The sequence below is a fragment of the Mesocricetus auratus genome, unplaced genomic scaffold (assembly GCF_017639785.1).
Source record: "Mesocricetus auratus isolate SY011 unplaced genomic scaffold, BCM_Maur_2.0 Super-Scaffold_100057, whole genome shotgun sequence".
Taxonomy (NCBI): Eukaryota; Metazoa; Chordata; class Mammalia; order Rodentia; family Cricetidae; genus Mesocricetus; species Mesocricetus auratus.
Window position 1 is genome coordinate 2,801,983 of NW_024429233.1, and position 15,967 is coordinate 2,817,949.

The following is a 15,967-nucleotide window of genomic DNA, read 5'->3' on the forward strand; positions in this document are numbered from 1 at the left end:
GAACAACCTCAGTCTGTTCTTTTTTTGTGACCAATAAAATATTATCCATATTATGGATTATATATATTTTGGGATGTTGGTTTTTGAATTTTAATAAGGCTTTGTCCACAAATATTTGATATAATGTGGGGCTATTCTTTATCCCTTGTGGTAATACTCTCCATTGGTACCTTCTATATGGTGTTTTTATAGAAGGTACACTAAAAGCACACCTCTTAGAATCTTTTGGGCATAATTTAATACTTGTAAATCTACAACTATAATATAGAATTGTTTAGGAATATCCACAGGAGATTTAAGTCCAGGTTATAAAGGTCCGATATCATGTATAGTTGTATTTACTTCTTTTGGATCTTGTAAGTCTCCTTTTTTTGACTTTTTAATGACAAATATTGGAGTATTCCATAGACTGATGGATTTTACTATATGTCCATTTTTAAATTGTTTTTGTACTAATTTTTAATAGCCTGTATCTTTTATTTACTCAGGGGTCACTGATTAATCCACACAGGCTTATGACTCTTTAATTTTATTTTATTTGTATATAAATGTTTATCAGTAGGCCCTAAGAAAAATTTTGTCAACTAAAGCTATCTGAAATTACCAGTCTCATTTTCATGTCTTTCATAATATTCTTCCCCAAAGGGTGAAAGGTAAGGAAGCTATGAAATAGGGCTGAACATTTTCTGATTTGCCTTTACAGTCCCACGTTAATATCTGAGCACTCTGGGTTACATTGGCAGATACCTAAACCATGATGGTTAGAGGAGGGAAAAGCCAATCTTTATCTCTTATGTACGACCTGTCTTTGCCAGTGTCCAGGAGACCTTTGAAAGGCTTCCCAGTAATCTTTATGATTTTCATTTCCCTGATGGCTAAGGATGTTGAACACTTCTCAAGGGTCTCTCAGCCATTTTAGACTCCCCTACAGAGAATTCTCTATTTAGTTCAGTACCCCAATTTTTTATTGGATCCTTTGGTGTTTTGGAGACTTGCTTCTTGAGTTCTTTGTAAATTTTAGATATCAGCCCTCTGTCAGATGTGTGGTTAGTGAATACCTTGTCCCATTCTGTGGACTCACTTTTTGTCTTGTTGAATGTGTCCTTTGCCTTATAGAAGCTTCTCAGTTTTACAAGGTCCCAGGAATTAATTGTTGACATCACTGTCTGTGCTACTGGTGTTATGCTCAGAAAGCTGTCTCCTGTAACAATTCATTCAAGGGTACCACCCAATTTCTCTTGTAAGAGGTTCAGTGTGGCTGGATTGATGGTGAGGTCTTTGATCCATTTGGATTTAAGTTTTGTGCATGGTGTAGACATGGATCTATAAACAATCTTCTACATGCCAGAATCCAGTTATGCCAGCACCATTGTTAAAGATGCTTTCTTTTTTCCATTGTATATTTTTAGCTTCTTTGTCAAAGATCAGATGTTCATGCATCAATGGGTTAATATCGGGGTGTTCAATTTGATTCCATTGGTCTACCTGTCTATTTTTGTGCCAATATCAAACCGTTTTCAGGGATACAACTCTATAATAGGGCTAGAAGTCAGGGATTTTGATGCCTCCAGATGTTGCTTGTTGCATAAGGTGGTTTTGGCTATCCTGGGTATTTGTTTTTCCACACAAAATTGATTATTGTTCTTTCAAGGTCTGTGAAGAATTGTGCTGGTATTTTAAGGGGGATTGCATTGAATCTGTAGATTAGTTTTGGCAGGATTGCCAGTTTTACTACATCGATCCTACCTATCCAAGAGCATGGGAGATCTCCCCATTTTCTGGTAACCTCTTTGCTTTCTTTCTTTAGAGACTCAAAGTTCTAGCTATACAGTTCTTTTCCTTATTTGGTAAATGTTATTCCCAGATATTTGATGCTGTTTATGACTATTGTAAAGGGTGATGTTTCTCTTATTTCTTTCTCAGCCACTTTATCATCTGTATATAATAGGGCCACTGACTTTTTTGAGTTAACCTTGTACCCACCACTTTGCTGAAGATGTTTATCAGCTCTAGGACTTCCCTTGTGGAGTTTTTCGGGTCGCTTATGTAAACTATTATATCTTCTGCAAATAGAGAAAGCTTGACTTCTTCTTTTCTTATTTGTATCCCCTTGAACTCCTTTTGTTGTCTTATTGCTCTAGCTATAACTTCAAGTACAATATTAAAGAGATATGGAGAGAGTGCACAACCTTGCCTTGTTCCTTGATTTTAGAGGAATTGCATTGAGTTTCTCTCCATTTAGTTTGATGCTAGCTGTTGGTTTACTGTATATTGCTTTTATTATATTCAGGTATGTTCCTGTTATCCCTGATCTCTCTAGGACCTTTATCATGAAGGGGTGCTGGATTTTGTCAAAGGCTTTTTCAGCATCGATTGAGATGATCATGTGATTTTTCTTTTGCAGTTTGTTTATATTGTGGATTACATTGATAGATTTTCTAATGTTGAACCATCCCTGCATTCCTGGGATGAAGCCTACTAGACCATGGTGGATGATTTTTCTGGTCTAATTTTGAAGCCGATTTGTGAGAATTTTATTATTTTTGCATTGATGTCCATGAGGGAAATTGGTCTATAGTTCTCTTTCTTAGTTGTATCTTTGTGTGACTTGGATACCAAGGTAATTGTAGCCTCATACAAAGAGTTTGACAGTGAGACTCCTGCTTCTATTGTGTGGAATAATTTAAGGAGTATTGGAATTATCTCTTCTTTGAATTTCTGGTTGAATTCTGCAATGAATCCAACTGGGCCTGGGCTTTTTTTGGTTGGAAGACTTGGATGACTGCTTATATATAATTAAGGGTTCTAGCTCTGTTTAGACAGTTCATCTTTTCTTGATTTGGTTTTGGCAAGTGATATCTATCCAGAAAATTGTCCATTTACTTTAAATTTTAGAATTTTGTGGATTACAGATTTTGAAAGTATTCCCTGATGATTCTCTGGATTTCCTCTGTCCATTGTTATGTCCCCCTTTTCATTTCTGATTTTGTTAATTACCATGCTCTCTCTCTGTCTTTTGGTTAGTTTGGACAAAGGTTTGTCTATTTTGTTGATTTTCCCAAAGAACCAACTCTTTGTTTCATTGATTCTTTGCAATGTTTTGCTGGCTTCTACTTGATTGATTTCACCCCTCAATTTGATTATTTCCTGACTTTATGTGTGATTTGAGCTTTAGTCATGATTCTTTCACGAATATGGGTGCCTTTGTATTTGGGGCATAGATGTTCAAAATTGAGACTTCAATTTGATGGACTTTTCCTTTGATGAATACGAAATGTCCTTTTTCATCTCATTTGATTGACTTGAATTTGAAGTCGTATTTGTTAGATATTAGGATTGTTACACCCACTTGTTTCTTGGGTCTGTTTGATTGGAGAAACTTTTCCAAACCCTTTACTCTGAGGTAACGTCTGTCTTTGACATTGAGATGTATTTCTTGTATGCAGCCAAAGGATGGGTCCTCTCTTCACATCTATTCTGCTAGTCTGTGTCTTTTTATAGGCAAGAAGAGATCATTGACATTGAGGGATATTAATGACCATTGATTGATGATTCTTGTTTGTGTTTGATTTATTGGTAGTGGAGTTATTGTGTGTAGGTTCTCCTCCCTTTTACTTTTGGTGTTTCCTAAAGTGGGATTATCTATTGCCTATGTCTCTGTGAGTGTAGTTATCTTCGTTGGGTCTAGGTTTTCCTTCCCTAACCTAAAGAAGGATATGCCTATGAAAACACAAGAATCTTACAGAACACCAAATAGGCTGGACCAGAAAAAGAAGTCACCTCGCCATATAATAATCAAAACATCAAATATACAGAGTAAAGAGAAAATATTAAGAGCAGCTATATGAAAAAGCCCAAGTAACATACAACGGCAGACCTATCCGAATTACACCTGACTTCTCAATGGAAACGATGAAAGCCAGAAGATCCTGGACAGATGTCCTACAAACCCTAAGGGAACAAGGATGCCAGCCCAAACTACTATATCCAGCAAATCTCTCAATTACCATAGATGGAGAAAACAAAATATTCCATGACAAAGCGAAATTTAAACAATAGGTATCCATGAATCCAGCTCTACAGAAAGTACTAGAAGGAAAACCTAGATCCAAGGAAGATAACTACATTCACAAAGACACAGGCAATATATAATCCCACTTTACAAAACACCAAAAGAAAAAGGGGGGAGAAAGTACACGAAATAACTTCACTAACAATAAATCAAGCACAAACAAGAATCATCAATCAATGGTCATTAATATCCCTCAATGTCAACGGCCTCAACTTGCCTATAAAAAGACACAGACTAGCAGAATGGATATGAAGACAGAACCCTTCCTTCTGCTGCATACAAGAAACACATCTCAACATCAAAGACAGACGTGATATCAGAGTAAAGGGTTGGGAAATGATCTTCCTATCAAACGGTCCCAAGAAACAAGTGGGTGTAGCAATCCTAATATCTAAAAATTAGACTTCAAATTAAAATCAATCAAAAGAGATGAAGAAGGACACTTCATATTCATTAAAGGAAAAGTACATCAAGATGAAGTCTCAATTTTAAACATCTATGCCACAAATACAAAGGCACCTACATTCGTGAAAGAAACATTACTAAAGCTCAAAATGCACATAAAATCTCACATACTAATAGTAGGAGACTTCAACACTCCACTCTCACCACTAGACAGGACCTCCAGAAAGAAACTTAATAAAGAAACAAAAGAACTAATAGAAGTTATGACCCAACTGGGTTTAACAGACATCTATAGAACATTCCACCCAAATACAAAGGGATATACCTTCTTCTCGGCACAACATGGAAACTTCTCTAAAATTGACCACATAATAGGATTCATAGCAAATCTCCACATATACAAAAAAATTGGAATTACCCCCTGTATCTTATCAGACCACCATGCATTAACATTAGAATTCAACAATAACACAAGTCGCAGAAACCCTACAAACTCATGAAGATTGAACAATGCACAATTTCACCATCCCGGGGTAAAGGAAAAAATAAAAAAAGAAATTAAAGACTTTCTCAATTTCAATGAGAATGAAGACACAACATACACAAACTTATGGGACACTTTGAAAGCAGTGCTGAGAGGGAAGTTTTTAGCACTAAGTGCCCACATGAAAAAACTGGAGAACAGTCATACTAGAGAATTAATAGCACAGCTGAATGTTCCAGAACAAAAAGAAGCAAGCTCACCCAGGAGGAGTAGACGCCAGGAAATAATCAAATTGAGGGCTGAAATCAATCAAGTAGAAACCAGGAAAACATTGACAAGAATCAATGAAACAAAGAGTTGGTTCTTTGAGAAAATCAACAAAATAGACAAACCTCTGTCCAAACTAACGAAAAGACAGAGAAAGAGCATGCTAATTAACAAAATCAGGAATGAAAAAGGGGACATAACAATGGACTCTGAGGAAATCCAGAGAATCATCAGGGCATACTTTGAAAATCTGTACTCCACAAAATTTGAAAATTTAAAGGAAATGGACAATTTCCTGGATAGATATCACTAGCCAAAACTAAATCAAGAACAGATAAACAATCTAAACAGACCTATAACCCCTAATGAAATAGAAGCAGTCATCAAAAGTCTCCCAACTAAAAAACCCCAGGCCCAGATGGCTTCAGAGCAGAATTCTACCAGAAATTCAAAGAAGAGATAATTCCAATACTCCTCAAAGTATTCCACACAATAGAAGCAGGAGGCTCACTGCCAAACTCTTCTTACAAGGCTACAATTACCTTGATACCCAAGCCACACAAAGACACAACTAATAAAGAGAACTATAGACCAATTTACCTCATGAACATCGATGCAAAAATACTCAATAAAATACGCGCAAACCAGATTCAAGAACACATCAGAAAAATCATCCACCATGGTCTAGTAGGCTTCATCCCAGGAATGCAGGGATGGTTCAACATTAGAAAATCTATCAATGTAATCCACCATATAAACAAACTGCGAAAGAAAAACCACATGACCATCTCACTAGATGCTGAAAAAGCCTTTGACAAAATCCAGCACCCCTTCATGATAAAGGTCCTAGAGAGATCAGGGATAACAGGAACATACCTGAATATAATAAAAGCAATATACAGTAAACCAACAGCTAACATCAAACTAAATGGAGAGAAACTCAAAGCAATTCCTCTAAAATCAGGAACAAGACAAGGCTGTCCACTCTCTCCACATCTCTTCAATATTGTACTTGAAGTTCTAGCTACAGCAATAAGACAACAAAAGGAGATAAAGGGGATACAAATAAGAAAAGAAGAAGTCAAACTTTCACTATTTGCAGATGATATGATAGTTTATATAAGTGACCCAAAAAACTCCGAAAGGTTACTCCTAGAGCTGATAAACACCTTTAGCAATGTGGCAGGATACAAAGTAAACTCAAAAAAATCAGTGGCCCTATTATATACAGATAATGAAGTGACTGAGAAAGAAATCAGAGAAATATCACCCTTTACAATAGCCAAAAACAGCATCAAATATCTGGGGATAATGTTAACCAAGGAAGCGAAAGACCTGTATATCAAGAACTTTGTGTATTTAAAGAAAGAAATCAAAGAAGATACCAGAATATGGAAAGATCTCCCATGCTCTTGGATTGGTAGGATCAACATAATAAAAATGGCAATCGTGCCAAAAGCAGTCTACAGATTCAATGCAATCCCTATCAAAATTCCATCACAATTCTTCAAGGACCTGGAAAGAACATTAATCAATTTTATAAGGAAAAACAAAAGGCCCAGGATAGCCAAAACAACCCTATACAATAAAGGAACTTCAGGAGGCATCACCATACCAGACTTCACGCTCTATTATAGAGCTATAGTCGGGAAAACAGCTTGGTATTGGCACAAAAATAGGCAGGAAACCAATGGAACCGAATTGAAAGCCCTAATTTTAACCCACACACCCATTAACACTTGATTTTTGACAAAGAAGCTAAAACTGTAAAATGGAAAAAAGAAAGCATCTTCAACAAATGGTGCTGGCATAACTGGGTACTGGTATGCAAAAGACTGAAGCTAGATCCATGTTTATCGCCCTGTCCAAAACTTAAGTCCAAATGGATCAAAGATATCAACACAAATCCAGCCCCACTGAAACTTTTAGAAGAGAAAGTGAGAGATACTCTTCAACGAGTTGGTACAGGAGACCACTTCCTAAACGTAACACCAGTGGCACAGAAACTGAGATCAACAATGAACAAATGGGACCTCCTGAAACTAAAAAGCTTTTGTAAGGCAAAGGACACAGTCAACAAGACAAAAAAGCAGTCCACAAAATGTGAAAAGATATTCACTACCCCTAAATCTGACAGAGGGCTAATCTCCAAAATTTTCAAAGAACTCAAGAAACAAGTCTCCAAAACACCAAAGGATCCAATTAAAAGGTGGGGTACAGAACTAAATAGAGAATTCTCAATAGAGGAGGCTAAAATGGCCAAGAGACACTTAAGAAAGTGCCCAACATCCTTAGCCATCAGGGAAATGCAAGTCAAAACAACTCTGAGATACTATCTTAGTCCTGTCTGAATAGCTAAAATCATAAACACCAAAGACAATTTATGCTGGAGAGGATGTGGAGAGAGGGGAAAACTCCTCCAGTGCTGGTGGGAGTGCCAACTCTTACAGCCTCTTTGGAAATCAGTATAGAGATTCCTCAGGAAAATGGGAATTAATCTACCACAAGAACCAGCAATTCCACTCTTAGGCATATATCCAAATGAGGCAAATTTATACAACAAGGGCATCTGCTCCACTATGTTCATAGCAGCATTATTTGTAATAGCCAGAACCTGGAAGCAACCTAGATGCCCCTCAACTGAAGAGTGGATAGAGAAAATGTGGTACATTTACACAATGGAGTATTACTCAGCAGAAAAAAAACAATGGAATCTTGAAATTCACAGGTAAATGGATAGCACTGGAAGAAACCATCCTGAGTGAGGTAACCCAGTCGCAGAAAGACAAACATGGTATGTACTCCCTAATATATGGATTTTAGACATGGATCAGGATAGTGCCAGTCTGCACTTCCACTAATAGAGAGTCTGGTAAACAGGAAAGAACCTAAAAGATATGCATAGTACACAAGAGAAGAGGAATGAGGCAAAATCCTCTGAACAGATGGGGAATATAGCGAGGTATTTGGAGTCGTGGGAGCTGGGAAGACAGAGGTGGAGAAGAGGAAGAGACAGTAGGTCATGGGGGAACAGGAAGGTTGAGTGGCAGGGGTAGAATAGAGGGAACAGGGAATAATAGGTTAGAAGACAGATCAGGCACCAGTGTGACCTCTAGTGATCTAAAGGGATGACACCACTTGGCAAGCTAAGCCAATAGTGGAGAGACCACCTCGAATTCCCATTCCTGATAATGAACTTGATGTCTATAACCATCTGGGAGCCTTCATCCAGTGACTGATGGAAGCAGAGGCAAACACCTACAGTTAAACACTGAACTGAACCCAAGGTACCCAGTGACAGAGAGAGAGGAGCGATGAGCAAATTGGCAAAGAATGGGCTGGCAAAACCAGCAGAGACAGCTGATCTGAACAGGGGAAAACTCATGGACCTCAGACTGACAGCGGGGAGACCAGCATGGGCCTGATCCAGACCCCTGAATGTGAGTGTCAGTGAGGAGGCTGGACAACCTATGGGGCCCTGAGCAGTGAATCAGTGTTTATCCCTGGAATACAAATAGACATTGTGTACATAGCACAAAGAAGGATGCTCTCTCTGCCTGGACTCTTAGGGGAGTACCTGGACCCTACCCTGAGTGAAATGACAGACTCTAGATATCCCCTATGTGGAAGGAATTGGCAATAGGGTGGGAGGCTGGGGGGGGGATGGGGAGTGTGGGAGGAGGGGAGGGAGAGGGAACTGGGATTGACATGTAAAACAAGCTATTTAAAATTAAAATAAAGGCGGTTCTTACTGCAGCATCAGGTAAACAGGCCGGCTTCCCGGCCTGTGCTCCAGTGCCTGCAGATCGCCTGGGACCTGCACAGAGCTCCCAATCCCGGCGGGAGCCAAGCACCCCAGACTCCGGATCTTCGCTCACACCAACGAGACCAGGAAAGGAGAGGAGGCTGGGAGTCCAGGGAAGCAGCGGTTCTTCCAGCAGCATCAGGTAAACAGGCCGGCTTCCCGGCCTGTGCTCCAGTGCCTGCAGACCGCCTGGGACCTGCACAGAGCTCCCAATCCCGGCGGGAGCCAAGCACCCCAGACTCCGGATCTTCGCTCACACCAACGAGACCAGGAAAGGAGAGGAGGCTGGGAGACCAGCGAAGCGGCGGTTCTTCCAGCAGCATCAGGTAAACAGGCCGGCTTCCCGGCCTGTGCTCCAGTGCCTGCAGATCCCCTGGGAACTGCACAGAGCTCCCAATCCCGGCGGGAGCCAAGCACCCAGACCCCAGGTCTTCTCTCCCACCAACGAGACCAGGAAACCAGAGGACCCAGGGAGACCAGGGGAGTAGCTGTTCGGGATCAAGTACAACAGGACCCAGCATAGGGTCCAGGGGACCAGGTAAGAGGATAAGCGCCCCAGATTCCTGTTCTTCTTCTCCACCCACGGGACCAGCATTCGGACAAGGAATAGAAGAACCACCAGATTATTGGACTTGCTAGCACCCACCAAAAGGGAACGCTGGTCCCCAGACCAGTAAGGGGCTCTTTCTGTACCCACTAGAAGAAGAGATGGGAAAGAGACAATACAAAAACACAGTCAGCAACAGAAAAACAAATATGACACCGCCAGATTCTAGAGACTCCACACCAGCAAGACCCCAACATTCCAATGCGGACGAAACAGAAGAGAACGACCTTAAAAGCACTTTCATGAAAATGATAGAGGCCCTAAAAGAGGATATTGGAAAATCCCTCAAAGAAATGGAAGAAAAAACAAACCAAAAAATGCAAGAATTGGAAGAAAAAACAAACCAAAAAAGGCAGAAAATGGAAGAAGAAATGAAGCAAAAAATGCAAGAAATGGAAGAAAAAACAAAGCAAAAAATGCAAGAATTGGAAGAAGAATCATACCAAAAAAGGCAGGAAATGGAAGAAGAAACAAAGCAAAAAATGCAAGAAATGGTAGAAAAAACAAAGCAAAAAATGAAAAAAATGGAAGAAGAAACAAACCAAAAAAGGCAGGAAATGGAAGAAGAAACAAAGCACAAAATGCGAGAAATGGAACAAAAAACAAACCAAAAAATGCAAGAAATGGAAGAAAGAACAAACCAAAAAATTCATAAAAGGCAACAAACGGACGAACAGATAAACAGAAAATTGCAAGAAGCAATGCAAACACTGCAAGGGTTGAAAACTGAAATAGAGTCATTAAAAAAACACAATCTGAAGAAAGGCAGAAAATAGAAAAGCTGGACAAACAGACAGGCACTACCAATACAAGCATTACCAACAGAATAGAAGAGATGGAAGAGAGAATCTCAAGTGTTGAAGATACGCTAGGAGAAATGGATTTATCAACCAAAGAAAACCTTAAATCCAACAAATCCTTAACACAAAACATCCAGGAAATATGGGACACCATGAAAAGACCAAACCTAAGAATAATAGGTATAGAAGAAGGAGAAGAAATCCAGCTCAAAGGGGCAGAAGGCATATTCAACAAAATCATAGAAGAAAACTTTCCCAACCTTAAGAAAGACATGCCAATGAAGGTACAAGAAGCCTACAGAACACCAAATAGAGTGGACCACAAAAAGAATCCCCTCGCCACATAATAATCAAGACCCCAAACATACAGAATAAAGAAAGAATATTAAGAGCAGCTAAGGAAAAAGGTCAAGTAACATATAAAGGCAGACCTATCAGAATTACACCTGATTTCTCCATGGAAACGCTGAAAGCCAGAAGGTCCTGGATAGATATTCTACCTACACTAAGAGACCACGGATGCCAGCCCAGACTACTATACCCGGCAAAGCTCTCAATCACTATAGACGGAGAAAACAAGATATTCCATGACAAAACTAGATTCAAGCAATATGTGTCCACTAACCCAGCCCTACAGAAAATTTTGGAAGGAAAACTCCAACCCAAGGAAGCTAACTACAACCAGAAAAACATAAGCATTAGAGAATCTCTCTCTACCAACAGCCAAAAGAACAAAGGGGTGAAATTCCACACATAATTCCACCAACAACAACCATCGCAAATCGAAGAAGGATGAGCAATCATTGGTCATTAATATCCCTCAATATTAATGGCCTTAACTCACCCATAAAAAGACACAGACTAGCAGATTGGATTCGAAGACAGAACCCTTCCTTCTGCTGCATACAGGAAACACACCTCACCCTTAAAGACAGACATTACCTGAGAATTAAAGGTTGGGAAAAAATTTTTCAATCGAATGGACCCAAGAAACAAGCCGGGGTAGCAATCCTAATATCTAACAAACTAGACTTTAAAATAAAATCAATCAAAAGAGATGAAGGAGGTCATTACATACTCATCACAGGTGAAACCCACCAAGAGGAAGTGTCTATTCTGAACATCTATGCCCCAAATACAAAGGCATCCACATTCGTTAAAAAACATTATTAGAACTTAAATCTCATCTAAAGCCCCACACAGTTATAGTGGGAGATTTCAACACACCACTCTCACCACTAGACAGGAATACCAAACAGAAACTCAACAAAGAAGCAAAAGGGCTAATAGAAGTAATGACCCAACTGGGATTAACAGATATCTATAGAACATTTCATCCACATAAAAAAGAATATACCTTCTTCTCACCACCACATGGAACCTTCTCAAAAATCGACCACATACTTGGCAACATATCAAACCTCAGCAGCTACAAAAAAATTGGAATAACTCCATGCATCTTATCAGACCACCATGCTTTAAAATTAGAATTCAACAACAACACAAATTGCAGAAAACCTACAAACTCATGGAAATTGAATAATGCTCAACTGCACCATCCCTGGGTCAAAGAGGAAATAAAAAAAGAAATTAAAGACTTCCTCGAATTCAATGAGAATGAAGACACAACATACCCAAACCTATGGGACACTTTGAAAGCAGTGCTACGGGGGAAGTTCATAGCGCTAAATGCTCACATGAAGAAACAGGAGAACAGTTATACCAGAGAATTAACATCACAGCTGAAAGCTCTAGAACACAAAGAAGCACACTCCCCCAGGAGGAGTAGACGCCAGGAAATAATCAAATTGAGGGCTGAAATCAATAAAGTAGAAACCAGGAAAACAATACAAAGAATCAACGCAACGAAGAGTTGGTTCTTTGAGAAAATCAACAAGATAGACAAACCTTTGTCCAAACTTACCAAACAGCAGAGAGTGAACACGCAAATTAACAAAATTAGAAATGAAAAGGGGGACATAACAACAGACTCTGAGGAAATCCAGAGAATCATTAGGTCATACTTTGAAAACCTGTACTCCACAAAATTCGAAAATTTAAAGGAAATGGATGACTTCCTGGACAGCTATCAATTGCCAAAACTAAATCAAGAACAGATAAGCAATTTAAATAGACCTATAACCCCTATGGAAATAGAAGCTGTCATCAAAAGTCTCCCAACCAAAAAAAGCCCAGGTCCAGATGGCCTCAGTGCAGAATTCTACCAGAAATTCAAAGAACAGCTTATACCAATTCTTCTCAAAGTGTTCCACACAATAGAAGCAGAAGGGTCTTTGCCAAACTCTTTCTATGAGGCTTCAATAACCTTGATCCCCAAGCCACACAAAGATACAACTAAGAAAGAGAACTTCAGACCAATATCCCTCATGAACATTGATGCAAAAATACTCAATAAAATACTGGCAAATCGGATCCAAGAACACATCAAAACAATCATTCACCACGATCAAGTAGGTTTCATCCCAGGAATGCAGGGATGGTTCAACATACGAAAATCCATCAACGTAATCCACCATATAAACAAGCTGAAAAACAAAAATCACATGATCATCTCACTAGATGCTGAAAAAGCCTTTGACAAAATCCAACACCCCTTCATGATAAAGGTCTTGGAGAGATCTGGGATAACAGGGACATACTTAAACATAATAAAAGCTATATACAGTAAACCAACAGCCAACATCAAACTAAATGGACAGAAACTCAATGCAATTCCTCTAAAATCAGGAACAAAACAAGGCTGTCCACTCTCTCCATACCTTTTCAACATGGTACTTGAAGTCCTAGCTATTGCCATACGACAACAAAGGGGGATCAAGGGGATACAAATTGGGAAGGAAGAGGTCAAACTTTCACTGTTTGCAGACGATATGATAGTTTACATCAATGACCCAAAGAACTCTACCAGGGAACTCTTACAGCTGATTAACACCTTCAGCAAAGTGGCAGGCTACAAGATCAACTCAAGAAAATCAGTAGCCCTACTATATACAGATGATAAAAGGGCTGAAAGAGAAATCAGAGAAACATCACCCTTTACAATTGCCACAAACAACATAAAATACCTTGGGGTAACGCTAACCAAACAAGTGAAAGACCTGTATCGTAAGAACTTTGAATCTTTAAAGAAAGAAATTAAAGAAGCCCTCAGAAAATGGAAAGATCTCCCATGCTCTTGGATAGGTAGGATCAATGTAGTAAAAATGGCAATCCTGCCAAAAGCAATCTACAGATTCAATGCAATCCCCATTAAAATCCCAGCACAGTTCTTCACAGACCTTGAAAGAACAATAATCAATTTTTTATGGAAAACAAAAGACCCAGGATAGCCAAAACAACCCTGTTCAACAAGGCAACGTCCGGAGGCATCACCATCCCTGACCTCAAGCTCTATTATAGAGCTATAGTCCTGAAAACAGCTTGGTATTGGCACAAAAATAGACAGGTAGACCAATGGAATCGAATTGAAAACCCGGGTATTAACCCACACACGTACGAACATCTGATCTTTGACAAAGAAGCTAAAAATATACAATGGAATAAAGAAAGCATCTTCAACAAATGGTGCTGGCATAATTGGAGACTGGCATGTAGAAGAATGCAGATCGATCCATGTCTATCGCCATGCACAAAACTTAAGTCCAAATGGATCAAAGACCTCAACATAAATCCAGCCACACTGAACCTCTTAGAAGAGAAAGTGGGTGGTACCCTTGAACGAATTGGTACAGGAGACAGCTTCCTGAACATAACACCAGTAGCACAGACAGTGAGATCAACAATTAATAAATGGGACCTACTGAAACTGAGAAGCTTCTGTAAGGCAAAGGACACAGTCAGCAAGACAAAAGGCAGCCCACAGAATGGGAAAAATATTCACTAATCCCACATCTGACAGAGGGTTGATCTCCAAAATTTACAAAGAACTCAAGAAGCAAGTCTCCAAAACACCAAAGGACCCTATTAAAAAGTGGGCTGCAGAACTAAATAGAGAGTTTTCAATAGAGGAGTCTAAAATGGCTGAGAGGCACTTGAGAAAGTGCTCAACATCCTTAGCCATCCGGGAAATGCAAATCAAAACAACTCTCAGATACCATCTCACCCCTGTCAGAATGGCTAAAATCAAAAACACCAATGACAATTTATGCTGGAGAGGATGTGGTGAAAGGGGGACACTCCTCCATTGCTGGTGGGAGTGCCAACTGGTTCAGCCACTTTGGAAATCAGTGTGGAGATTCCTCAGAAAAATGGGAATAAACCTACCACAAGACCCAGCAACTCCACTCTTAGGCATATATCCAAAAGATGCCCATTCATACAACAAAGAGGTCTGTTCCACTATGTTCATAGCAGCTTTATTTGTAATTGCCAGAACGTGGAAGCAACCTAGATGTCCCTCACCTGAAGAGTGGATAGAGAAAATGTGGTACATCTACACAATGGAGTACTATTCAGCAGAAAAAAATAATGGAATCATGAGATTCGCAGGCAAATGGATGACACTAGAAGAAACCATCCTGAGTGAGGTAACCCAGTCACAAAAAGAGAAACATGGCATGTACTCTCTCATATATGGATTTTAGACATAGATCTGGGGAGTGCCAGCCTACAATCCTATGGCCAGAGAGTCTGGGAAACAGAAACTTCATTTAGTGGCTGATCGAAGAAGAGGCAGACTCCCTTGGTTAAGTACTGAGCTGAACTCAAGAAAGCCAGTAACAGAGAGGGAGGACTGATGATCAAAGGGATTAAGACTGGGCTGGTTTAACCCCCAGAAACAGCTGACCAGACAAAGGTTAACTCTTGAATCCCAGGCATTAGCCTGGGAAGCCAGCATGGGACTGATCAAGACCCCCTGAATCTGGGTGTCAGTGAAGAGGCCTAGGGAATCTATTGAGCCTTGGCCAGCAGATCAGTACCCATCCCAAGTATACACACGGACTTTGGACTCCAATAGAACAATGTGAGGTGCACTCTCACCCAGAACTCTTGGGAAAGGGTCTAGGCCCTGCCCTATATGAAATGACAGACTATGGACACCCCCATGGAGGGCCTCACCCTCCCTGGAGAAATGAGAGGATAACGGGGGGGGGGAGGAGAGGGCACGGGAGGAAGGGAGGGAATGGGAGAGGGACCTGGAACTGACTTGTGAAGCAACCTTGATTCTTATCTAAATTTAAACTGGAAAATAAAATTTAAAAAAAATAAAATAAAATAAAATTAAAATAAAAAAATCTAGTTCAGCGCTATCAGAAGTAGCTCTGGGCAAATAATGAATGTTAAACTCCGGAGCTCCCAGATTTATAGGAGAAATTTGACCTTGTCTCTCTCTTTCTGTGGGGCTGAGAGGATGCCCCCTCATCTAGTTTTTGTTTTACTTCTTTGCCTCTATTGTGAGCAGAGTTCAATCTTTATGGAACTTTGATTTGTATTTATTTTTCTAGTGTTTACCATTGCCACATCTAGTGCAAGGCCCTGGAGGAGGCCACCTTTTGCTTTCCAAACT